The sequence below is a fragment of the Aquarana catesbeiana genome, linkage group LG03 (assembly GCF_042186555.1).
Source record: "Aquarana catesbeiana isolate 2022-GZ linkage group LG03, ASM4218655v1, whole genome shotgun sequence".
In the NCBI taxonomy this organism is placed as follows: domain Eukaryota; kingdom Metazoa; phylum Chordata; class Amphibia; order Anura; family Ranidae; genus Aquarana; species Aquarana catesbeiana.
In genome coordinates, this window is record NC_133326.1 from 380,602,698 (window position 1) to 380,629,825 (window position 27,128).

The 27,128-nt window shown below is 53.1% G+C and overlaps 1 protein-coding gene across 1 annotated transcript in view; it reads left to right on the plus strand.

The window, feature by feature from the left end:
• Positions 1 to 27,128, plus strand: part of LOC141134568 (uncharacterized) — a 163,141-nt gene that overhangs the window by 27,342 nt on the left and 108,671 nt on the right. The window lies entirely within an intron of this gene.

Here is a 27,128-nt window from a genome sequence, read left to right on the forward strand (position 1 = left end):
CACCATGTACATCGGCGGCCATTTTGAAGACCTGTGAGACTTCCTATAGGGGAAGCTCCATTGTGTATTCCTTTGTGTGTGCAAAGCCATGTGCTTTAAGCTACAGTCTGGCTTCTAGGCACCATTTTGTGAATTCTATTTTTGTACTGTTTACATACTTTTCAAGGAAACTATTGCGTTTTCTGTATTGAATATTGGTTTTAAGTTAAAATGCCAGTCGCATATCCAAGTGCCCATGCATTGTTAGGACATCACAATAGGAGCTGTTTACACCCTGCGGGGGTCTCTGGTTTCTAGGTAATAACATGGGGGGAGTTCTAACTCTGAGTCAAATATTGTGTTGTATTTGCGACAAGCGTGTATTGTTTAAGATGTTTTATGTAACTTTGTCTCTTGTCATTTGTTAATGTCGGCCATTTTTCTGTAGTCCTGGTTTCATTCACCATTTTGCCGTGGACCGATTTTCGATTGCTGCAACTGCCTTTTTGTTTATGCTGATTTTAGTCTCCAGCTAAATATCTCTGGTTTTGTACTGAATTCCATTTCCAGTAGAATCATTTAGGTTTTTATTCCAGTTGTTTTAAAGAAGTTTATGTTTCTAGTGAAGATTTCTAATGTCTTGATAGAAAAAAATATGAAGCTATTTGAGGCTTCCCCTCCCCCTCCCTCTTCCTACTCAGGTGTGCAACAGGAAGTTGGTGGGAGGGGCTTGGGGTCTTTTGACTTGTGTTTGGAAGGACGAAATCATTTTTATTTTTAAATTAAATTAAGGTTTATACTGTGATACAGTTTTGGGTAGAGAGCAAACAGGAGGCATCCAAGTTATTGTTGTAATATCTGGGTACAGATAGAAGCCATAAGTTTGTTTTTGTTTTGAATAGCGGAGGATTTCATGGTGTTTTTGTAGTTGTCAGACAAACACGTTTAGAGGGCTGTATATCGTGAGACTGGTCGGGCCGTGTATAATAGTCGGAATTCCAGTTCGCGATTGTATTAGCATAAACGTGAGGAGTAGTACGCTAACAGCCCCGCTCAGGCCGTGTATAATAATCGGAATGCGGGGGTCGATTATGGTGATAAAGGCGCAAACCATAAACGCTCCGAAAATAAAGCGCAGGGTTCTCTGGACGCAGAGTTCGCCCAAAAAAGCGATTTGAATCGTCATGGGCAATAGGTCGTCCATTCACCCCAGTCAGACAGCTACATAATACATGAAATCTGAGTTCTGAGGAAAAGGCCATTAAACCCCAGAAAGATTGACATAGGTGGTCCAAGGATACTATTATGGGTATCCCTCTGGAGTTGATGTAGCGCGACTGCGGCTTCAGAAATCTGTAATGTTGAGTGAGTTGAGGGATGCGTAGTACACATTTGTGTGATTAAAAATACACAGGCCTGTTTTTGAACTTTGTGTGGCTAGTCCATGCAAAGATTTTGAAATGCTCTTGTGCTTTTCAAATTGTATTCTTTTCTATCGCTAAAAGAATGAAGGCAGCATTCCATCTGGTCGTTTTTATTTTTCATTTTTCGTTTTTGGGAACTATGAAATATCTCCCCCACATTTGTATCTAAATGTTTGTCTTTGTTTCATTGTTTGTATTTGGTAACAAGATGTTTGAACCTCCCGTGACAGCCCTCTTGCGTATCGCGGCTGTTGTATTTTAGGAAAAAAAAAACAAAAAAAAAACGTGAAAGTAAGATTTACAGAGGGTTTAGTTATTATCGGTTTTGTGGAATGTCAGTGACAATTTACCAATGCACATGAATGTTGTATTGTTTACCATTCTTTGAAGGATAGAGTAATAACCTTTGTTTATAAGTATCTTTTCAGGTCCAAAGAGTTTCTGGAAATGTGTGTACAGGTGTATAAGAAGGTAAAAGTATCATAGGCTATTTCACTGTTTTATTCTGCACCATTCCAAACCCTGCATGTCTTCCTCCAGTTTGTAATGAGGAGGGAAGAAAAGGGGGGATGAGAGTGGTGAGAATAACACATTTTCAAACCAACAATACTAACCTTTGTAATTCTAACCAAGTTTGTGCCAAGACTGTCTTTCTTTGATAGAATTTGAATCAGCAAGCAGCAGTCTGGTGAAAGAGGCTCCTATCCCAGGTGCTAAGAACCTTTTTGTCACTGGTTCCAGGTATTACACCCCAGATTGTAAGCCACGCACAGGTTATGCAGTGACCACAGTCCCGATGTCTGGGTTATTGTCATATGAGGTTTGAGGAGTTGTACTTTCCTCATTAGCTGTCACCTACATTCTCAGCTGATGGGGTGGGTGCAATCTGTTGTGGAAAATGTTATATTAATGTGTTGTCATAAATCTCCCAGTGTCTGATCAACCACAGCCCGTTCTAAAGAACTGACTGGAGCAGTCCGACGCTGGCTGAGACCTGTTAGGTAATGGAAAACTTCCTGGTGTTTGGAGGGAGGTGTTTGCGGAGAGAGGACATGTCCGCCAGCAAAAGGGCCCCTGTGCAATGCACATAACGATCGTCTGGTGGGGATGCGTTCGCTCTGCAAAGACATTATCGGTTTAGAGGTGTTTTGCTCTTGTCGCCCCTGGTATGCCTGATCAACATGTTTGGGGTGCCATGACCTACACCTGCAGATAATCTCTCATCCATGCACAAGGAACTTTAGTCATCGTCATTTAGTATATTGTATCATGTCCTGTAGTCATTGTTCATTGGTTGTTTTGTATTCTGTTGTTAAATCCTTATATGGTCACTTACATCCTGTGAGGTCACACCCTGTGAAGGAAACGATTGGCTGTTGGGACCAGGGCTTCCTGTTTGTGATTGCTTTTGTGGTCTTTTGAATAAAGGAGGCAGACAGAGCTGTAAAGGCCAGTCTTGCTGAGATGGGAATGTAAGAACCATGTGTTTTGTCTTGTTGGATGGCTGGGGCACACACCAGAGGATGGATACGATCAAAAGGTGAGATGCATTGCATTTATTTCATTAGACGAAATTGCTATTATGTTTAGAAACAGGAGATTTGGCTGTGTGCTCTGCGTACAACCAAATTTCCATAACAGCATGGCGAGCCAGGTAGGAGTGAACAGAACCTCCTTCAGAATCGGATCATTAAGATGTGCTGGGGAGGGTCTGCTTCGCAAAAAGAACACATTTTTCGTCTTTTTAAATAATGCTGGAAGTTTGATCGTATGTCTGGTGTGTGCCTGTGTGTGTGTGCCTGTGTGTGTGTGTGTGTGTGTGTGTGCCTGCTTGTGTGTGTGTGTGTGATTTGTATTTCAAATCTTTGTGTAAGGAGACTGTGCCTGTGTGTGTGTGTGTGATGCTGTGTAATAATGCAGATGTTTGAAATAGAAATGTATGAATTGATATTATTTGCAGCCTGCAATGTGTGTGTGGAGTAGTTTTGTAAGTAGCTGAACCTGTTTGTTGTTATCGAAATTTGGTTGTACTCAAAGCACACAGCCAAATCTCCTGTTTCTAATCATAATAACAATTTCGTCTAATGATATAATACCATCTCACCTTTTGATCATATGTCTCTCCTCTGGTGTAGCTCATCCTCTGGTGTGTGCCTCATGCTTACAAATAGAATCACAACACATCCTTCTTACATTCCCATCAGCAAGACTGGCCTTTACAGCTCTGTCTGCCTCCTTTATTCAAAAAACCACAAAAGCAATCACAAACAGGAAGCCCTGGCCCCAACAGCCAATCGTTTCCTTCACAGGGTGTGACCTCAGCCTCACAGGATGTAAGTGACCATATAAGGATTTAACAACAGAATACAAAACAACCAATGAACAATGACTACAGGACATGATACAATATACTAAATGACGATTACTAAAGTTCCTCGTGCATGGATGAGAGATTATCTGCAGGTGTAGGTCATGGCACCCCAAACATGTTGATCAGGCATACCAGGGGTGACAAGAGCAAAACACCTCTAAACCGATAATGTCTTTGCAGAGTGAACGCATCCCCACCAGACGATCGTTCTGTGCATTGCACAGGGGCCCTTTGCTGGCGGACATGTCCTCTCTCCGCAAACACTTCTCTCCAAACACCAGGAAGTTTTCCACTACCCAACAGGTCTCAGCCAGCGTCGGACTGCTCCAGTCAGTTCTTTAGAACGGGCTGTGGTTGATCAGACACTGGGAGATTTATGACAACACATTAATATAACATTTTCCACAACAGTCCCTCCTCTTGTCATATGATCCCATGTTTCCCTCGATGAATCCTGATCTTCTTCTTCTTCTCGTCCATAAAAAGTAAAACACGGCTTGACATGTAGACTCTGTTGGAGATGACGTGGTGAGCTGTAGTAGTCGCCGGTCGGTCTGGGATCCTCTGTGTCTTGTACGTGGGTCGGGCTTCGGGGCATCTCATCAGGGAAGATGTGGTCATGTGCTCAGGCTCTGGTCACGCGTCCAATCAGGCAACAGGAGCACCTCATCATGGCATATAGAAGGAATAGAAACAAAAACAACATAAGTATATATACCCCTACTTCCTTCACTATGATCCGCTGCAAGATAAAAATTAAATCTCCAACGATTCCCAAACCCTTAAAAAGGATTCCAACCTTCACTATCTATAGCTCTGGCTTTGCCTTGCAGGGATCTAAACCTTATCCATATGGGCCTGAACTTTGTCACTACTATCCCCGATCCAGATATAACAATCTTTACTTATGAATTCCCAGAAACCCCCTTGGAATGTAGGAACTTCCTTGTAGCTTTAACCGTTACATGAAACATCCCATCCTCAATGGATGAGAAATTGTTCAAGCGTTTCATAAGCTCAAGCCCCCACCGTGTATAAGCAATTCCCTTCCAGCTGTCCCTGCCATTCTTACCTTCTCTCGTGCCATCAGATCCTCACGATCGGCCACGACATAAGATGCTGGGACGAGTTTCATCAGCACACATGAACCTCTTGCCTTACGGGAAATTACCTTATAAAGCTGTAGATCCGCATTAATACCAAACTTCAGTTGTAGCACACTTGTGGGCTACCTCGTTATCCCGATACCAAAGCTGGCAAGAACCAGAGCTATTGTTAAAATTATAACTAATTTTACCCTCTAGAAATGTTTTGTTGTTAAGTTCTTTTGACAGGTGTCTGTTTGGATTTTACTAGTTTGTCAAAACTCCTCACACCAATATGAACGTCACATATAGCATGTACCGCCGTCATCGCTGGGGCACTAGTAGCCGACCATGTGTCCTGTTCTCTTTTTTTTTAGCTAGTTGGGATGCTTTTCATCGTTACCCTTGCCAAAATTTATTAAACAAAAAAATATAAATGAACAAAGATACTCCTCTACTCTTTGTAGTTGATCCGCTTCTTGCAGTGGCTGGCGTGGTCTCATCCCTCAAGCTTCTTTACAATGACCCAGTCACCTGGTTGGAAAGAATGTAAACTGGTTATTGTGTCAGGGTCCAGGATGGACTCGTGAATCCTGTGGTGGGCCTTTTGAAGTTCATGTTACAGTGATTGCACCCACCCCATCAGCTGAGAAAGTAGGTGACAGCTAATGAGGAAAGTACAATTCTGTTTTTGGTTGACCTTCAAACAAACCTCATATGACAATAACCCAGACATCGGGACTGTGGTCACTGCATAACCTGTGTATGGCTTATCATCCGGGGTGTAATACCTGGAACCAGTGACAAAAAGGTTCTTAGCATCTGGGATGGGAGCCTCTTTCACCAGACTGCTGCTTGCTGATTCAAATTCCATCAAAGAAAGACAGTCTTGGCACAAACTTGGTTAGAATTAGAGCGGTTAGTATTGTTGGTTTGAAAATGTGTTATTCTCACCACTCTCATCCCCCCTTTTCTTCCTCCTCCTTACAAGCTGGAGGAAGACATGCAGGGTTTAGGATGGTGCAGAATAAAACAGTGAAATAGCCTATGATACTTTTACCTTCTTATACACCTGTACACACACTTCCAGAAACTCTTTGGACCTGAAAAGATACTTATAAACAAAAGTTATTACTCTATCCTTCAAAGAATGGTAAACAATACAATATTCATGTACATTGGTAAATTGTCACTGACATTCCACAAAACCGATAATAACTAAACCCTCTGTACGTTTTTTTTTTTTTTTTCCCTAAAATACAACAGCCGCGACACGCAAGAGGGCTGTCACGGTAGGTTCAAACATCTTGTTACCACATACAAACAATGAGACAAAGAAAAACATATAGATACAAATGTGGGGGAGATATTTCATAGTTCCCAAAAACGAAAATGAAAAATAAATAGAAACGACCAGATGGAATGCTGCCTTCACTCTTTTAGCGATAGAAAAAGAATACAATTTGAAAGGCACGAGAGCATTTCAAAATCTTTGCATGGACCAGCCACACAAAGTTCAAAAACAGGCCTGTGTATTTTTAATCACACAAACATATACTACGCATCCATCAACTCACTCAACATTACAGATTTATGAAGCCGCAGTCGCGCTACATCAACTCCAGAGGGATACCCAAAATAGTATCCTTGGACCACCTATGTCAATCTTTCTGGGGTTTAATGGCCTTTTCCTCAGAACTCAGATTTCATGTATTATGTAGCTGTCTGACTGGGGTGCATGGACGACCTATTGCCCATGACGATTCAAATCGCTTTTTTTTGGCGAACTCTGCGTCCAGAGAACCCTTCGCTTTATTTTCGGAGCGATTATGGTTTGCGCCTTTATCACCATAATCGACCCCCACATTCCGATTATTATACACGGCCTGAGCGGGGCTGTTAGCGTACTACTCCTCACGTTTATGCTAATACAATTGCGAACTGGAATTCCGACTATTATACACGGCCCGACCAGTCTCACGATATACAGCCTTCTAAACGTGTTTGTCCGACAACTACAAAAACACCATGAAATCCTCCGCTATTCAAAACAAAAACAAACTTATGGCTTCTATCTGTACCCAGATATTACAACAATAACTTGGATGCCTCCTGTTTGCTCTCTACCCAAAACTGTATTACAGTATAAACCTTCATTTAATTTAAAAATAAAAATGAGTTCGTCCTTTCAAACACAAGTCAAAAGACCCCAAGCCCCTCCCACCAACTTCCTGTTGCACACCTGAGTAGGAAGAGGGAGGGGGAGGGGAAGCCTCAAATAGCTTCATATTTTGTCTATCAAAACATTAGAAAAATCTATGGCTAACATCAACAGATAAAAACTCTTTGTCCTGGAGTGGGTGGAATAAGCCCCCATATTGCAAATGGGAGGGAATCCCCCTTGACTCACATATCCCCTAGGAAAACCACAAGTTTTGACCGAAATACCACACAACAGTGTAACAAAAGCCAAAAACTGAAACTCCTGCAAAAAGATGGCTGAAGGAGTTCTTTTCCCTTCCACGGCAGCCACAAACAAAATGGTGCCATTAACACATGAAATTTAGTTGTTGATCCCGCCAAAATCGAGATTTCTTCACTAGAAACACAAACTTCTTTAAAACAACTGGTATAAAAACCTAAATGATTCTACTGGAACTGGAATTCAGTACAAACCCAGAGATATTTCGCTCAAGACTAAAATCAGCAGAAACAAAAAGGCAGTTGCAGCAATCGAAAATCGGTCCACGGCAAAATGGTGAATGAAACCCGGACTACAGAAAATGGCCGACATTAACAAATGACAAGACACAAAGTTACATAAAACGTCTTAAACAATACACGCTTGTCGCAAATACAACACAATATTTGACTCAGAGTTAGAACTCGCCCCATGTTATTACCTAGAAACCAGAGACCCCCACAGGGTGTAAACAGCTCCTATTGTGATGTCCTAACAATGCGTGGGCACTTGGATATGTGACAGGCATTTCAACTTAAAACCAATATTCAATACAGAAAACGCAATAGTTTCCTTGAAAAGTATGTAAACAGTACAAAAATAGAATTCACAAAATGGTGCCTAAAAGCCAGATTGTAGCTTAAAGCACATGGTTTTGCACACACAAATGAATACACAATGGAGCAGCTCCAGGGGGAGCTCACAGGTCTTCAAAATGGCCACCGATGCACATGGTGACCACAACAAAGGCCAGACCACAACAAAATGGCACATTTTCCCGCCAAAACTGACCAAGATGGATAAACATTTCAAAGTTCACACACAAAGGAAAAGAAAATGGCCAACCGTAGTTACATGGTAGACAACAACAAGAGAACAAAAGGAAGTAGCAGACAAAAACCATTTTCCTGCCAAAACCAAAAATGTCTCCCCAAAAACGTACACATTTGAGATACTAAATGAACGCTTAGACAAACATTTAAAAGTGTTAACACATGCTATCCAACGAAACAACCAAGGCACATAACCCACAATTACACGGCTGAAACATACCCCCAAACTCAGTTCACATCAGTTTTCACAGGAACCAAAACATTGAAAGATACAGACAGTGAATGCTTGTATGTCTGTTCACAACATTAGAGTTCCCTTCCCCCAGGGCGTAGACCCTTTCAATACAAAAACAACAATGCCTGCCCCTTCACTAAACTCATCTTTACAAACAGGTTCAGCTACTTACAAAACTACTCCACACAGACATTGCAGGCTGCAAATAATATCAATTCATACATTTCTATTTCAAACATCTGCATTATTACACACACACACACACACACACACACACACACAGGCACAGTCTCCTTACACAAAGATTCGAAATACAAATCACACACACACACACACACAAGCAGGCACACACACACACACACAGGCACACACACACACAGGCACACACCAGACATACGATCAAACTTCCAGCATTATTTCAAAAGACGAAAAATGTGTTCTTTTTGCGAAGCAGACCCTCCCCAGCACATCTTAATGATCCGATTCTGAAGGAGGTTCTGTTCACTCCTACGTTCTGGCTCGCCATGCTGTTATCGAAATTTGGTTGTACTCAAAGCACACAGCCAAATCTCCTGTTTCTAATCATAATAACAATTTCGTCTAATGATATAATACCATCTCACCTTTTGATCATATGTCTCTCCTCTGGTGTAGCTCATCCTCTGGTGTGTGCCTCATGCTTACAAATAGAATCACAACACATCCTTCTTACATTCCCATCAGCAAGACTGGCCTTTACAGCTCTGTCTGCCTCCTTTATTCAAAAGACCACAAAAGCAATCACAAACAGGAAGCCCTGGCCCCAGCAGCCAATCGTTTCCTTCACAGGGTGTGATCTCAGCCTCACAGGATGTAAGTGACCATATAAGGATTTAACAACAGAATAAAAAACAACCAATGAACAATGACTACAGGACATGATACAATATACTAAATGACGATGACTAAAGTTCCTCGTGCATGGATGAGAGATTATCTGCAGGTGTAGGTCATGGCACCCCAAACATGTTGATCAGGCATACCAGGGGTGACAAGAGCAAAACACCTCTAAACCGATAATGTCTTTGCAGAGTGAACGCATCCCCACCAGACGATCGTTCTGTGCATTGCACAGGGGCCCTTTGCTGGCGGACATGTCCTCTCTCCACAAACACCTCCCTCCAAACACCAGGAAGTTTTCCATTACCTAACAGGTCTCAGCCAGCGTCGGACTGCTCCAGTCAGTTCTTTAGAACGGGCTGTGGTTGATCAGACACTGGGAGATTTATGACAACACATTAATATAACATTTTCCACAACATTGTAAAGATGAGTTTAGTGAAGGGGCAGGCATTGTTGTTTTTGTATTGAAAGGGTCTACGCCCTGGGGGAAGGGAACTCTAATGTTGTGAACAGACATACAAGCATTCACTGTCTGTATCTTTCAATGTTTTGGTTCCTGTGAAAACTGATGTGAACTGAGTTTGGGGGTATGTTTCAGCCGTGTAATTGTGGGTTATGTGCCTTGGTTGTTTCGTTGGATAGCATGTGTTCCGAAGCTGTGCTTTTTGTAACTTTAACACTTTTAAATGTTTGTCTAAGCGTTCATTTAGTATCTCAAATGTGTAAGTTTTTGGGGAGACATTTTTGGTTTTGGCAGGAAAATGGTTTTTGTCTGCTACTTCCTTTTGTTCTCTTGTTGTTGTTGTCTACCATGTGACTACGGTCGGCCATTTTCTTTTCCTTTGTGTGTGAACTTTAAAATGTTTATCCATCTTGGTCAGTTTTGGTGGGAAAATGTGCCATTTTGTTGAGGTCTGGCCTTTGTTGTGGTCACCATGTGCATCGGTGGCCATTTTGAAGACCTGTGAGCTCCCCCTGGAGCTGCTCCATTGTGTATTCATTTGTGTGTGCAAAGCCATGTGCTTTAAGCTACAATCTGGCTTTTAGGCACCATTTTGTGAATTCTATTTTTGTACTGTTTACATACTTTTCAAGGAAACTATTGCGTTTTCTGTATTGAATATTGGTTTTAAGTTGAAATGCCTGTCACATATCCAAGTGCCCACGCATTGTTAGGACATCACAATAGGAGCTGTTTACACCCTGTGGGGGTCTCTGGTTTCTAGGTAATAACATGGGGGGAGTTCTAACTCTGAGTCAAATATTGTGTTGTATTTGCGACAAGCGTGTATTGTTTAAGACGTTTTATGTAACTTTGTGTCTTGTCATTTGTTAATGTCGGCCATTTCCTGTAGTCCGGGTTTCATTCACCATTTTGCTGTGGACCGATTTTCGATTGCTGCAACTGCCTTTTTGTTTCTGCTGATTTTAGTCTCCAGCGAAATATCTCTGGTTTTGTACTGAATTCCATTTCCAGTAGAATCATTTAGGTTTTTATTCCAGTTGTTTTAAAGGAGTTTATGTTTCTAGTGAAGATTTTTCTAATGTTTTGATAGAAAAAAATATGAAGCTATTTGAGGCTTCCCCTCCCCCTCCCTCTTCCTACTCAGGTGTGCAACAGGAAGTTGGTGGGAGGGGCTTGGGGTCTTTTGACTTGTGTTTGGAAGGACAAAATTATTTTTATTTTTAAATTAAATGAAGGTTTATACTGTGATACAGTTTTGGGTAGAGAGCAAACAGGAGGCATCCAAGTTATTGTTGTAATATCTAGGTACAGACAGAAGCCATAAGTTTGTTTTTGTTTTGAATAGTGGAGGATTTCATGGTGTTTTTGTAGTTGTCGGACAAACACGTTTAGAGGGCTGTATATTGTGAGACTGGTCGGGCCGTGTATAATAGTCGGAATTCCAGTTCGCGATTGTATTAGCATAAACGTGAGGAGTAGTACGCTAACAGCCCCACTCAGTCCGTGTATAATAATCGGAATGTGGGGGTCGATTATGGTGATAAAGGCGCAAACCATAATCGCTCCGAAAATAAAGCGCAGGGTTCTCTGGACGCAGAGTTCGCCAAAAAAAGCGATTTGAATCGTCATGGGCAATAGGTCGTCCATGCACCCCAGTCAGACAGCTACATAATACATGAAATCTGAGTTCTGAGGAAAAGGCCATTAAACCCCAGAAAGATTGACATAGGTGGTCCAAGGATACTATTTTGGGTATTTCTCTGGAGTTGATGTTGCGCGACTGTGGCTTCAGAAATCTGTAATGTTGAGGGATGCGTAGTACACATTTGTGTGATTAAAAATACACAGGCCTGTTTTTGAACTTTGTGTGGCTGGTCCATGCAAAGATTTTGAAATGCTCTCGTGCCTTTCAAATTGTATTTTTTTCTATCGCTAAAAGAATGAAGGCAGCATTCCATCTGGTCATTTTTATTTTTTCGTTTTTGGGAACCATGAAATATCTCCCCCACATTTGTATCTAAATGTTTGTCTTTATTTCATTGTTTGTATGTGGTAACAAGATGTTTGAACCTACCGTGACAGCCCTCTTGCGTGTCGCGGCTGTTGTATTTTAGGGAAAAAAAAAAAAAAAAAAAAGTGAAAGTAAGATTTACAGAGGGTTTAGTTATTGTCGGTTTTGTGGAATGTCAGTGACAATTTACCAATGTACATGAATGTTGTATTGTTTACCATTCTTTGAAGGATAGAGTAATAACTCTTGTTTATAAGTATCTTTTCAGGTCCAGTTTCTGGAAGTGTGTGTACAGGTGTATAAGAAGGTAAAAGTATCATAGGCTATTTCACTGTTTTATTCTGCACCATTCTAAACCCTGCATGTCTTCCTCCAGTTTGTAATGAGGAGGGAAGAAAAGGGGGGATGAGAGTGGTGAGAATAACACATTTTCAAACCAACAATACTAACCGCTCTAATTCTAACCAAGTTTGTGCCAAGACTGTCTTTCTTTGATAGAATTTGAATCAGCAAGCAGCAGTCTGGTGAAGTAGGCTCCCATCCCAGATGCTAAGAACCTTTTTGTCACTGGTTCCAGGTATTACACCCCGGATGGTAAGCCACGCACAGGTTATGCAGTGACCACAGTCCCGATGTCTGGGTTATTGTCATATGAGGTTTGTTTGAAGGTCAACCAAAAACAGAATTGTACTTTCCTCATTAGCTGTCACCTACATTCTCAGCTGATAGGGTGGGTGCAATCACTGTAACATGAACTTCAAAAGGTCCACCACAGGGTTCACAAGTCAATCCTGGACCCTGACACAATAACCAGTTTACATTCTTTCCAACCAGGTGACTGGGTCATTGTAAAGAAGCTTGAGGGATGAGACCACACCAGCCACTGCAAGAAGCGGATCAACTACAAAGAGTAGAGGAGTATCTTTGTTCATTTATATTTTTTTGTTTAATAAATTTTGGCAAGGGTAACGATGGAAAGCATCCCAACTAGCTAAGAAAGAGAACAGGACACATGGTCGGGTATTAGTGCCCCAGCGATGACGGCGATACATGCTATATGTGACGTTCATATTGGTGTGAGGAGTTTTGACAAACTAGTAAAATCCAAACAGACACCTGTCAAAAGAACTTAACAACAAAACATTTCTAGAGGGTAAAATTAGTTATAATTTTAACAATAGCTCTGGTTCTTGCCAGCTTTGGTATCGGGATAACGAGGTAGCCCACAAGTGTGCTACAACTGAAGTTTGGTATTAATGCGGATCTACAGCTTTATAAGGTAATTTCCCGTAAGGCAAGAGGTTCATGTGTGCTGATGAAACTCGTCCCAGCATCTTATGTCGTGGCCGATCGTGAGGATCTGATGGCACGAGAGAAGGTAAGAATGGCAGGGACAGCTGGAAGGGAATTGCTTATACACGGTGAGGGCTTGAGCTTATGAAACGCTTGAACAATTTCTCATCCATTGAGGATGGGATGTTTCATGTAACGGTTGAAGCTACAAGGAAGTTCCTACATTCCAAGGGGGTTTCTGGGAATTCATAAGTAAAGATTGTTATATCTGGATCGGGGATAGTAGTGACAAAGTTCAGGCCCATATGGATAAGGTTTAGATCCCTGCAAGGCAAAGCCAGAGCTATAGATAGTGAAGGTTGGAATCCTTTTTAAGGGTTTGGGAATCGTTGGAGATTTAATTTTTATCTTGCAGCGGATCATAGTGAAGGAAGTAGGGGTATATATACTCATGTTGTTTTTGTTTCTATTCCTTCTATATGTCATGATGAGGTGCTCCTGTTGCCTGATTGGACGCGTGACCAGAGCCTGAGCAGATGACCACATCTTCCCTGATGAGATGCCCCGAAGCCCGACCCACGTACAAGACACAGAGGATCCCAGACCGACCGGCGACTACTACAGCTCACCACGTCATCTCCAACAGAGTCTACATGTCAAGCCGTGTTTTACTTTTTATGGCCTAAGAAGAAGATCAGGATTCATCGAGGGACACATGGCATCATATGACAAGAGGAGGGACTGTTGTGGAAAATGTTATATTAATGTGTTGTCATAAATCTCCCAGTGTCTGATCAACCACAGCCCGTTCTAAAGAACTGACTAGAGCAGTCCGACGCTGGCTGAGACCTGTTAGGTAATGGAAAACTTCCTGGTGTTTGGAGGGAGGTGTTTGCGGAGAGAGGACATGTCCGCCAGCAAAAGGGCCCCTGTGCAATGCACAGAACGATCGTCTGGTGGGGATGCGTTCGCTCTGCAAAGACATTATCGGTTTAGAGGTGTTTTGCTCTTGTCGCCCCTGGTATGCCTGATCAACATGTTTGGGGTGCCATGACCTACACCTGCAGATAATCTCTCATCCATGCACAAGGAACTTTAGTCATCGTCATTTAGTATATTGTATCATGTCCTGTAGTCATTGTTCATTGGTTGTTTTGTATTCTGTTGTTAAATCCTTATATGGTCACTTACATCCTGTGAGGTCACACCCTGTGAAGGAAACGATTGGCTGTTGGGGCCAGGGCTTCCTGTTTGTGATTGCTTTTGTGGTCTTTTGAATAAAGGAGGCAGACAGAGCTGTAAAGGCCAGTCTTGCTGAGATGGGAATGTAAGAAGGATGTGTTGTGATTCTATTTGTAAGCATGAGGCACACACCAGAGGATGAGCTACACCAGAGGAGAGACATATGATCAAAAGGTGAGATGGTATTATATCATTAGACGAAATTGTTATTATGATTAGAAACAGGAGATTTGGCTGTGTGCTTTGCGTACAACCAAATTTCGCTAACAAAAGGTGGAAGTGTCTGTTACAGACTGTTATCTTCATCTAACAATGGTTACAGGATACTGACTTGAAAACTCCCCAAGTCAACACAAAAATACAGGATATATGCAAAACTGCACATCTAAGCATATTATATTGCTGAGTATATATATATTGCTGACTCCATATTATCTATAGTTTATTTCTAGGCCATGATAAACAAAATGGCATCTTTCATAACTGACATTTAAAGTATAATTTCTCTAACAGGGGCCCACTGGGGACTCCTGATGTAAGGGGGGTCCGCTGGGGACTCCTGATGTGAGGGGGGGCTCTGCTGGTGACTCCTGATGTAAGGGGGGTCCGCTGGGGACTCCTGATGTGAGGGGGGTCCGCTGGGGGGTCCGCTGAGGACTCCTGATGTGAGGGGGGGTCCGCTGGGGACTCCTGATGTGAGGGGGGGTCTGCTGGGGACTCCTGATGTAAGGGGTGGTCTGCTGGGGACTCCTGATGTGAGGGGGGGCTCCGCTGGGGACTCCTGATGTAAGGGGGGTCCGCGGGGGACTGCTGATGTCAGGGGGTCCGCTGGGGACTCCTGATGTGAGGGGGGTCCGCTGGGGACTCCTGGTGTGGGGGATCTGCTGGGGACTTCTGATGTAAGGGGGGGTACGCTGGGGATTCCTGGTGTGGGGGGGTCTGCTGGGGACTCCTGATGTAAAGGGGGTCCGCTGGGGACTCCTGATGTAAGGGGGGGTCCGCTGGGGACTGCTGATGTGAGGGGAGGTCCGCTGGGGACTCCTGGTATGAGGGGGGCTCTGCTGGGGACTCCTGATGTAAAGGGAGGTCCGCTGGGGAGTCCTGCTGTGAGGGGGGCTCCGCTGGGGACTCCAGATGTGAGGGGGGGGTCCTCTGGGGACTCCTGATGTGAGGGGGGTCTGCTGGGGACTCCTGGTGTGAGAGGTGGCATCGCTGGGGACTCCTGATGTAAGGGAGGCCCACTGGGGACTCCTGATGTAAGGGGGGTCCTCTGGGGACTCCTGATGTGAGGGGGGCTCCGCTGGGGACTCCTGATTCAAGGGGGTCCACTGGGGACTCCTGATTTAAGGGGGGTCCGCTGGGGACTCCTGATGTAAGGGGGGTCCGCTGGGGACTCCTGGTGTGAGGGGGGTCCGCTGGGGTCTCCTGATGTGAGGGGGGTCCGCTGGGGACTCCTGATGTGAGGGGGGCTCTGCTGGGGATTCCTGATGTAAGGGGGGTCCGCTGGGTACTCCTGATGTGAGGGGGGGTCTGCTGGGGACTCCTGATGTAAGGGGGGTCTGCTGGGGACTCCTGATGTGAGGGTGAACCGCTTGGGACTCCTGGTGTGGGGGGTCTGCTGGGGACTCCTGATGTGAGGGGGGGTCTGCTGGGGACTCCTGGTGTGAGGGGGGCTCCGCTGGGGACTCTTGGTGTGAGAGGGGGCTCCGCTGGGGACTTCTGATGTAAGGGGGGCCCACTGGGGACTCCTGATGTAAGGGGGGTCCGCTGGGGACTTCTGATGTGAAGGGGGCTCCGCTGGGGACTCCTGATGTAAGGGGGGGTCCGCTTGGGACTCCTGGTGTGAGGTGGCCTCCGCTGGGGACTCCTGATGTAAGGGGAGGTCCGCTGGGGACTCCTGATGTGAGGGGGGCTCCGCTGGGGACTCCTGATGTAAGGGGGGTCCGCTGGGGACTCCTAATGTGAGGAGGGGGCTCCGCTGGGGAATCCTGATGTGAGGAGGGAGCTCCGCTGGGGACTCCTGATGTAAGCGGGGGTCCACTGGGGACTCCTGATGTGAGGGGGGGCTCTGCTGGGGACTCCTAATGTAAGGGGGGTCCGCTGGGGACTCCTGATGTAAGGGGGGGTCCGCCGGGGACTCCTGATGTGAGGGGGGTCCGCTGGGGACTCCTGGTGGGAGGGGGGGTCCGCTGGGGACTCCTGATGTAAGGGGGGGTCCGCTGGGGACTCCTGATGTGAAGGGGGGTCCGCTGGGGACTTCTGGTGTGAGGGGGGCTCCGCTGGGGACTCCTGATGTAAGGGGGGTCCGCTGGGGACTCCTGGTGTGAGGGGGGTCCACTGGGGACTCCTGATGTAAAGGGGGGCTCCGCTGGGGACTCCTGATGTGAGGGGGGTCCGCTGGGGACTCCTGATGTGAGGGGGGTCCGCTGGGGACTCCTGGTGTGAGGGGGGGTCTGCTGGGGACTCCTGGTGTGGGGGGGTCCGCTGGGGACTCCTGGTGTGAGGGGGGGCTCCACTGGGGACTCCTGATGTGAGGGGGGGTCCGCTGGGGACTCCTGATGTGAGGAGGGGGCTCCGCTGGGGACTCCTGATGTGAGGAAGGGGCTCCGCTGGGGACTCCTGATGTGAGGGGGGCTCCACTGGGGACTCCTGATGTAAAGGGGGGGTCCGCTGGGGACTCCTGATGTGAGGGGGGATCCGCTGGGGACTCCTGATGTGAGGGGGGATCCGCTGGGGACTCCTGGTGTGAGGGGGGGCTCCGCTGGGGACTCCTGATGTAAGGGGGGTCTGCTGGGGACTCCTGGTGTGAGGGAGGGTCCATTGGGGACTCCTAATGTAAAGGTGGGCTCCGCTGGGTACTCCTGATGTGAGGGGGTCTGCTGAGGGCTCCTGGTGTCCTGGTGTGAGGAGGTCCGCTGGGGACTCCTGGTGTAAGGGGGGGTCCGCTGGGGACTCCTGATGTGAGGGAGGGTCCGCTGGGGACTCCTGGTGTGAGGGGGGCTCCACTGGGGACTCCTGGTGTGAGGGGGGTTTCGCTGGGGACGCCTGGTGTGAGGGGGGCACCCCTGGGGACTCCTGATGTGAGGGGGAACCGCTGGGGACTCCTGGTGTGAGAGGGGGCTCCGCTGGGGACTCCTGGTGTGAGAGGGGGCTCCGCTAGGGACTCCTGGTGTGAGGGGGGCTCCGCTGAGGACTCCTGATGTAAAGAGGGGGCTCCGCTGGGGACTCCTGATGTGAGGAGGGGGCTCCCCTGGGGACTCCTGATGTGAGGGGGGCTCCGCTGGGGACTCCTGATGTGAGAGGGGGGTCCGCTGGGGACTCCTGATGTAAAGGGGGGTCCGCTGGGGACTCCAAATGTAAGGGGGGGTCCGCTGGGGACTCCTGGTGTGAGGGGGGGGTCCGCTGGGGACTCTTGATGTGAGAGGGGGCTTCGCTTGGGACTCCTGATGTGAGGGGGGTCTGCTGGGGACTCCTGATGTGAGAGGGGGTCCGCTGGGGACTCCTGGTGTGAGAGGGGGCTCCGCAGGGGACTCTTGGTGTGAGAGGGGGCTCCGCTGGGGACTTCTGATGTAAGGGGGGCCCACTGTTGACTCCTGATGTAAGGGGGGTCCGCTGGGGACTTCTGATGTGAAGGGGGGCTCCGCTGGAGACTCCTGATGTGATGGGGGCTCCGCTGGGGACTCCTGATTTAAGGGGGGGTCCGCTTGGGACTCCTGGTGTGAGGGGGCCTCCGCTGGGGACTCCTGATGTAAGGGGAGGTCCGCTGGGGACTCCTGATGTGAGGGGGGCTCCGCTGGGGACTCCTAATGTGAGGAGGGGGCTCCGCTGGGGACTCCTAATGTGAGGAGGGGGCTCCGCTGGGGACTCCTGATGTGAGGGGGGCTCCGCTGGGGAATCCTGATGTGAGGAGGGAGCTCCGCTGGGGACTCCTGATGTAAGCGGGGGTCCACTGGGGACTCCTGATGTGAGGGGGGGCTCTGCTGGGGACTCCTAATGTAAGGGGGGTCCGCTGGGGACTCCTGATGTAAGGGGGGGTCCGCCGGGGACTCCTGATGTGAGGGGGGTCCGCTGGGGACTCCTGGTGGGAGGGGGGGTCCGCTGGGGACTCCTGATGTAAGGGGGGGTCCGCTGGGGACTCCTGATGTGAAGGGGGGTCCGCTGGGGACTTCTGGTGTGAGGGGGGCTCCGCTGGGGACTCCTGATGTAAGGGGGGTCCGCTGGGGACTCCTGGTGTGAGGGGGGTCCACTGGGGACTCCTAATATAAAGGGGGGCTCCGCTGGGGACTCCTGATGTGAGGGGGGGTCCGCTGGGGACTCCTGATGTGAGGGGGGGTCCGCTGGGGACTCCTGGTGTGGGGGGGGTCTGCTGGGGACTCCTGGTGTGGGGGGGTCCGCTGGGGACTCCTGGTGTGAGGGGGGCTCCGCTGGGGACTCCTGGTGTGAGGGGGGGCTCCGCTGGGGACTCCTGATGTGAGGGGGGGTCCGCTGGGGACTCCTGATGTGAGGAGGGGGCTCCGCTGGGGACTCCTGATGTGAGGAGGGGGCTCCGCTGGGGACTCCTGATGTGAGGAAGGGGCTCCGCTGGGGACTCCTGATGTGAGGGGGGCTCCACTGGGGACTCCTGATGTAAAGGGGGGTCCGCTGGGAACTCCTGATGTGAGGGGGGGTCTGCTGGGGACTCCTGGTGAGGGGGGCTCCGCTGGGGACTCCTGGTGTGAGGGGGGGCTCCGCTGGGGACTCCTGATGTGAGGGGGGGTCCGCTGGGGACTCCTGATGTGAGGAGGGGGCTCCGCTGGGGACTCCTGATGTGAGGAAGGGGCTCCGCTGGGGACTCCTGATGTGAGGGGGGCTCCACTGGGGACTCCTGATGTAAAGGGGGGGTCCGCTGGGAACTCCTGATGTGAGGGGGGGTCCGCTGGGGACTCCTGGTGTGAGGGGGGGCTCCGCTGGGGACTCCTGATGTAAGGGGGGTCCGCTGGGGACTTCTGGTGTGAGGGAGGGTCCATTGAGGACTCCTAATGTAAAGGTGGGCTCCGCTGGGTACTCCTGATGTGAGGGGGTCTGCTGAGGGCTCCTGGTGTCCTGGTGTGAGGAGGTCCGCTGGGGACTCCTGGTGTGAGGGAGGGTCCGCTGGGGACTCCTGATGTGAGGGAGGGTCCGCTGGGGACTCCTGGTGTGAGGGGGGCTCCACTGGGGACTCCTGGTGTGAGGGGTGGTCCGCTGGGGACTCCTGGTGTGAGGGGGAACCGCTGGGGACTCCTGGTGTGAGAGGGGGCTCCGCTAGGGACTCCTGGTGTGAGAGGGGGCTCCGCTAGGGACTCCTGGTGTGAGGGGGGCTCCGCTGAGGACTCCTGATGTAAAGAGGGGGCTCCGCTGGTGACTCCTGATGTGAGGAGGGGGCTCCCCTGGGGACTCCTGATGTGAGGGGGGCTCCGCTGGGGACTCCTGATGTGAGAGGGGGGTCCGCTGGGGACTCCTGATGTAAACGGGGGTCCGCTGGGGATTCCAGATGTGAGGGGGGCTCCGCTGGGGACTCCTGATGTAAGGGGGGTCCGCTGGGGACTCCTGGTGTGAGGGGGGGTCCGCTGGGGACTCTTGATGTGAGAGGGGGCTTCGCTTTGGACTCCTGATGTAAGGGGGGTCCTCTGAGGACTCCTGATTTGAGGGGGGTCCGCTGGGGACTCCTGATGTGAGAGGGGGCTCCGCTGGGGACTCCTGATGTGAGAGGGGGCTCCGCTGGGGACTCCTGTTGTGAGGGGGGCTCCGCTGGGGACTCCTGATGTGAGGGGGGCTCCGCTGGGGACTCCTGGTGTGAGGGGGGTCCGCTGGGGACTCTTGATGTGAGAGGGGGCTTCGCTTGGGATTCCTGATGTAAGGGGGGTCCTCTGAGGACTCCTGATTTGAGGGGGGTCCGCTGGGGACTCCTGATGTGAGAGGGAGCTCCGCTGGGGACTCCTGATGTGAGAGGGGGCTCCGCTGGGGACTCCTGTTGTGAGGGGGGCTCCGCTGGGGACTCCTGTTGTGAGGGGGGCTCCACTGGGGACTCCTGATGTGAGGGGGGGTCCGCTGGGGACTCCTGATGTAAGGGGGGGTCCGCTGGGGACTCCTGATGTAAGGGAGGCCCACTGGGGACTCCTGATGTAAGGGGGGTCCTCTGGGGACTCCTGATGTGAGGGGGGCTCCGCTGGGGACTCCTGATTTAAGGGGGATCCACTGGGGACTCCTGATTTAAGGGGGGTCCGCTGGGGAATCCTGATGTAAGGGGGGTCCGCTGGGGACTCCTGGTGTGAGGGGGGTCCGCTGGGGTCTCCTGATGTGAGGGGGGGGGTCCGCTGGGGACTCCTGATGTGAGGGGGGCTCTGCTGGGGATTCCTGATGTAAGGGGGGTCCGCTGGGTACTCCTGATGTGAGGGGGGGTCTGCTGGGGACTCCTGATGTAAGGGGGGGTCTGCTGGGGACTCCTGATGTGAGGGTGAACCGCTGGGGACTCCTGGTGTGGGGGGTCTGCTGGGGACTCCTGATGTGAGGGGGGGTCTGCTGGGGACTCCTCGTGTGAGGGGGGGCTCCGCTGGGGACTCCTGATGTAAGGGGAGGTCCGCTGGGGACTCCTGATGTGAAGGGGGGCTCTGCTGGGGACTCCTGATGTGAGGGGGGTCCGCTGGGAACTCCTGATGTGAGAGGGGCTCTGCTGGGGACTCCTGGTGTGAGAGGGGGCTCCGCTGGGGACTCTTGGTGTGAGAGGGGGCTCCGCTGGGGACTTCTGATGTAAGGGGGCCCACTGGGGACTCCTGATGTAAGGGGGGTCCGCTGGGGACTTCTGATGTGAAGGGGGGCTCTGCTGGGGACTCCTGATGTGAGGGGGGCTCCGCTGGGGACTCCTGATGTAAGGGAGGGTCCGCTTGGGACTCCTGGTGTGAGGGGGCCTCCGTTGGGGACTCCTGATGTAAGGGGAGGTCCGCTGGGGACTCCTGATGTGAGGGGGGGCTCCGCTGGGGACTCCTGATGTGAGGGGGGGTCCGCTGGGGACTCCTGATGTGAGGAGGGGGCTCCGCTGGGGACTCCTGATGTGAGGAAGGGGCTCCGCTGGGGACTCCTGATGTGAGGGGGGCTCCACTGGGGACTCCTGATGTAAAGGGGGGGTCCGCTGGGAACTCCTGATGTGAGGGGGGGTCCGCTGGGGACTCCTGGTGTGAGGGGGGGTCCGCTGGGGACTCCTTATGTGAGGAGGGGGCTCCGCTGGGGAATCCTGATGTGAGGAGGGAGCTCCGCTGGGGACTCCTAATGTAAGGGGGGTCCGCTGGGGACTCCTGATGTAAGGGGGGGTCCGCCGGGGACTCCTGATGTGAGGGTGGTCCGCTGGGGACTCCTGGTGGGAGGGGGGGTCCGCTGGGGACTCCTGATGTAAGGGGGGGTCCGCTGGGGACTCCTGATGTGAAGGGGGGTCCGCTGGGGACTCCTGGTGTGAGGGGGGCTCCGCTGGGGACTCCTGATGTAAGGGGGGGTCCGCTGGGGACTCCTGATGTGAGGGGGGGTCCACTGGGGACTCCTGATGTAAAGGGGGGTTCCGCTGGGGACTCCTGATGTGAGGGGGGGTCCGCTGGGGACTCCTGATGTGACGGGGGTCCGCTGGGGACTCCTGGTGTGAGGGGGGGTCTGCTGGGGACTCCTGGTGTGGGGGGGTCCGCTGGGGACTCCTGGTGTGAGGGGGGCTCCGCTGGGGACTCCTGGTGTGAGGGGGGGCTCCGCTGGGGACTCCTGATGTGAGGGGGGGTCCGCTGGGGACTCCTGATGTGAGGAGGGGGCTCTGCTGGGGACTCCTGATGTGAGGAAGGGCTCCGCTGGGGACTCCTGATGTGAGGGGGGCTCCACTGGGGACTCCTGATGTAAAGGGGGGGTCCGCTGGGGACTCCTGGTGTGAGGGGGGCTCCGCTGGGGACTCCTGATGTAAGGGGGGTCCGCTGGGGACTCCTGGTGTGAGGGAGGGTCCATTGGGGACTCCTAATGTAAAGGTGGGCTCCGCTGGATACTCCTGATGTGATTGGGTCTGCTGAGGACTCCTGGTGTCCTGGTGTGAGGAGGTCCGCTGGGGACTCCTGGTGTGAGGGGGGGTCCGCTGGGGACTCCTGATGTGAGGGAGGGTCCGCTGGGGACTCCTGGTGTGAGGTGGGCTCCACTGGGGACTCCTGGTGTGAGGGGGGCTCCGCTGGGGACTCCTGGTGTGAGAGGGGGCTCCGCTGGGGACTCCTGGTGTGAGAGGGGGCTCCGCTAGGGACTCCTGGTGTGAGGGGGGCTCCGCTGAAGACTCCTGATGTAAAGAGTTGGCTCCGCTGGATACTCCTGATGTGATTGGGTCTGCTGAGGACTCCTGGTGTCCTGGTGTGAGGAGGTCCGCTGGGGACTCCTGGTGTGAGGGGGGGTCCGCTGGGGACTCCTGATGTGAGGGAGGGTCCGCTGGGGACTCCTGGTGTGAGGTGGGCTCCACTGGGGACTCCTGGTGTGAGGGGGAATAGCTGGGGACTCCTGGTGTGAGAGGGGGCTCCGCTGGGGACTACTGGTGTGAGGGGGGGCTCCGCTGAAGACTCCTGATGTAAAGAGGGGGCTCCGCTGGGGACTCCTGATGTGAGGAGGGGGCTCCCCTGGGGACTCCTGATGTGAGGGGGGCTCCGCTGGGGACTCCTGATGTTAGGGGGGTCCTCTGAGGACTCCTGATTTGAGGGGGGTCCACTGGGGACTCCTGATGTGAGAGGGGGCTCCGCTGGGGACTCCTGATGTGAGAGGGGGCTCCGCTGGGGACTCCTGTTGTGAGGGGGGCTCCGCTGGGGACTCCTGATGTGAGGGGGGCTCCGCTGGGGACTCATGATGTGAGGGGGGGCTCCGCTGGGGACTCCTGATGTGAGGGGGGTCTGCTGGGGACTCCTGGTGTGAGGTGGGCTCCACTGGGGACTCCTGGTGTGAGGGGGGCTCCGCTGGGGACTCCTGGTGTGAGGGGGGCTCCCCTGGGGACTCCTGATGTGAGGGGGAACCGCTGGGGACTCCTGGTGTGAGAGGGGGCTCCGCTGGGGACTCCTGGTGTGAGAGGGGGCTCCGCTAGGGATTGCTGGTGTGAGGGGGGCTCCGCTGAAGACTCCTGATGTAAAGAGGGGGCTCCGCTGGGGACTCCTGATGTGAGGAGGGGGCTCCCCTGGGGACTCCTGATGTGAGGGGGGCTCCGCTGGGGACTCCTGATGTGAGGGGGGGTCTGCTGGGGACTCCTGATGTAAGGGGTGGTCTGCTGGGGACTCCTGATGTGAGGGGGGGCTCCGCTGGGGACTCCTGATGTAAGGGGGGTCCGCGGGGGACTGCTGATGTCAGGGGGTCCGCTGGGGACTCCTGATGTGAGGGGGGTCCGCTGGGGACTCCTGGTGTGGGGGATCTGCTGGGGACTTCTGATGTAAGGGGGGGTACGCTGGGGATTCCTGGTGTGGGGGGGTCTGCTGGGGACTCCTGATGTAAAGGGGGTCCGCTGGGGACTCCTGATGTAAGGGGGGGTCCGCTGGGGACTGCTGATGTGAGGGGAGGTCCGCTGGGGACTCCTGGTATGAGGGGGGCTCTGCTGGGGACTCCTGATGTAAAGGGAGGTCCGCTGGGGAGTCCTGCTGTGAGGGGGGCTCCGCTGGGGACTCCAGATGTGAGGGGGGGTCCTCTGGGGACTCCTGATGTGAGGGGGGTCTGCTGGGGACTCCTGGTGTGAGAGGTGGCATCGCTGGGGACTCCTGATGTAAGGGAGGCCCACTGGGGACTCCTGATGTAAGGGGGGTCCTCTGGGGACTCCTGATGTGAGGGGGGCTCCGCTGGGGACTCCTGATTCAAGGGGGTCCACTGGGGACTCCTGATTTAAGGGGGGTCCGCTGGGGACTCCTGATGTAAGGGGGGTCCGCTGGGGACTCCTGGTGTGAGGGGGGTCCGCTGGGGTCTCCTGATGTGAGGGGGGTCCGCTGGGGACTCCTGATGTGAGGGGGGCTCTGCTGGGGATTCCTGATGTAAGGGGGGTCCGCTGGGTACTCCTGATGTGAGGGGGGGTCTGCTGGGGACTCCTGATGTAAGGGGGGTCTGCTGGGGACTCCTGATGTGAGGGTGAACCGCTTGGGACTCCTGGTGTGGGGGGTCTGCTGGGGACTCCTGATGTGAGGGGGGGTCTGCTGGGGACTCCTGGTGTGAGGGGGGCTCCGCTGGGGACTCTTGGTGTGAGAGGGGGCTCCGCTGGGGACTTCTGATGTAAGGGGGGCCCACTGGGGACTCCTGATGTAAGGGGGGTCCGCTGGGGACTTCTGATGTGAAGGGGGCTCCGCTGGGGACTCCTGATGTAAGGGGGGGTCCGCTTGGGACTCCTGGTGTGAGGTGGCCTCCGCTGGGGACTCCTGATGTAAGGGGAGGTCCGCTGGGGACTCCTGATGTGAGGGGGGCTCCGCTGGGGACTCCTGATGTAAGGGGGGTCCGCTGGGGACTCCTAATGTGAGGAGGGGGCTCCGCTGGGGAATCCTGATGTGAGGAGGGAGCTCCGCTGGGGACTCCTGATGTAAGCGGGGGTCCACTGGGGACTCCTGATGTGAGGGGGGGCTCTGCTGGGGACTCCTAATGTAAGGGGGGTCCGCTGGGGACTCCTGATGTAAGGGGGGGTCCGCCGGGGACTCCTGATGTGAGGGGGGTCCGCTGGGGACTCCTGGTGGGAGGGGGGGTCCGCTGGGGACTCCTGATGTAAGGGGGGGTCCGCTGGGGACTCCTGATGTGAAGGGGGGTCCGCTGGGGACTTCTGGTGTGAGGGGGGCTCCGCTGGGGACTCCTGATGTAAGGGGGGTCCGCTGGGGACTCCTGGTGTGAGGGGGGTCCACTGGGGACTCCTGATGTAAAGGGGGGCTCCGCTGGGGACTCCTGATGTGAGGGGGGTCCGCTGGGGACTCCTGATGTGAGGGGGGTCCGCTGGGGACTCCTGGTGTGAGGGGGGGTCTGCTGGGGACTCCTGGTGTGGGGGGGTCCGCTGGGGACTCCTGGTGTGAGGGGGGGCTCCACTGGGGACTCCTGATGTGAGGGGGGGTCCGCTGGGGACTCCTGATGTGAGGAGGGGGCTCCGCTGGGGACTCCTGATGTGAGGAAGGGGCTCCGCTGGGGACTCCTGATGTGAGGGGGGCTCCACTGGGGACTCCTGATGTAAAGGGGGGGTCCGCTGGGGACTCCTGATGTGAGGGGGGATCCGCTGGGGACTCCTGATGTGAGGGGGGATCCGCTGGGGACTCCTGGTGTGAGGGGGGGCTCCGCTGGGGACTCCTGATGTAAGGGGGGTCTGCTGGGGACTCCTGGTGTGAGGGAGGGTCCATTGGGGACTCCTAATGTAAAGGTGGGCTCCGCTGGGTACTCCTGATGTGAGGGGGTCTGCTGAGGGCTCCTGGTGTCCTGGTGTGAGGAGGTCCGCTGGGGACTCCTGGTGTAAGGGGGGGTCCGCTGGGGACTCCTGATGTGAGGGAGGGTCCGCTGGGGACTCCTGGTGTGAGGGGGGCTCCACTGGGGACTCCTGGTGTGAGGGGGGTTTCGCTGGGGACGCCTGGTGTGAGGGGGGCACCCCTGGGGACTCCTGATGTGAGGGGGAACCGCTGGGGACTCCTGGTGTGAGAGGGGGCTCCGCTGGGGACTCCTGGTGTGAGAGGGGGCTCCGCTAGGGACTCCTGGTGTGAGGGGGGCTCCGCTGAGGACTCCTGATGTAAAGAGGGGGCTCCGCTGGGGACTCCTGATGTGAGGAGGGGGCTCCCCTGGGGACTCCTGATGTGAGGGGGGCTCCGCTGGGGACTCCTGATGTGAGAGGGGGGTCCGCTGGGGACTCCTGATGTAAAGGGGGGTCCGCTGGGGACTCCAAATGTAAGGGGGGGTCCGCTGGGGACTCCTGGTGTGAGGGGGGGTCCGCTGGGGACTCTTGATGTGAGAGGGGGCTTCGCTTGGGACTCCTGATGTGAGGGGGGTCTGCTGGGGACTCCTGATGTGAGAGGGGGTCCGCTGGGGACTCCTGGTGTGAGAGGGGGCTCCGCAGGGGACTCTTGGTGTGAGAGGGGGCTCCGCTGGGGACTTCTGATGTAAGGGGGGCCCACTGTTGACTCCTGATGTAAGGGGGGTCCGCTGGGGACTTCTGATGTGAAGGGGGGCTCCGCTGGAGACTCCTGATGTGATGGGGGCTCCGCTGGGGACTCCTGATTTAAGGGGGGGTCCGCTTGGGACTCCTGGTGTGAGGGGGCCTCCGCTGGGGACTCCTGATGTAAGGGGAGGTCCGCTGGGGACTCCTGATGTGAGGGGGGCTCCGCTGGGGACTCCTAATGTGAGGAGGGGGCTCCGCTGGGGACTCCTAATGTGAGGAGGGGGCTCCGCTGGGGACTCCTGATGTGAGGGGGGCTCCGCTGGGGAATCCTGATGTGAGGAGGGAGCTCCGCTGGGGACTCCTGATGTAAGCGGGGGTCCACTGGGGACTCCTGATGTGAGGGGGGGCTCTGCTGGGGACTCCTAATGTAAGGGGGGTCCGCTGGGGACTCCTGATGTAAGGGGGGGTCCGCCGGGGACTCCTGATGTGAGGGGGGTCCGCTGGGGACTCCTGGTGGGAGGGGGGGTCCGCTGGGGACTCCTGATGTAAGGGGGGGTCCGCTGGGGACTCCTGATGTGAAGGGGGGTCCGCTGGGGACTTCTGGTGTGAGGGGGGCTCCGCTGGGGACTCCTGATGTAAGGGGGGTCCGCTGGGGACTCCTGGTGTGAGGGGGGTCCACTGGGGACTCCTAATATAAAGGGGGGCTCCGCTGGGGACTCCTGATGTGAGGGGGGGTCCGCTGGGGACTC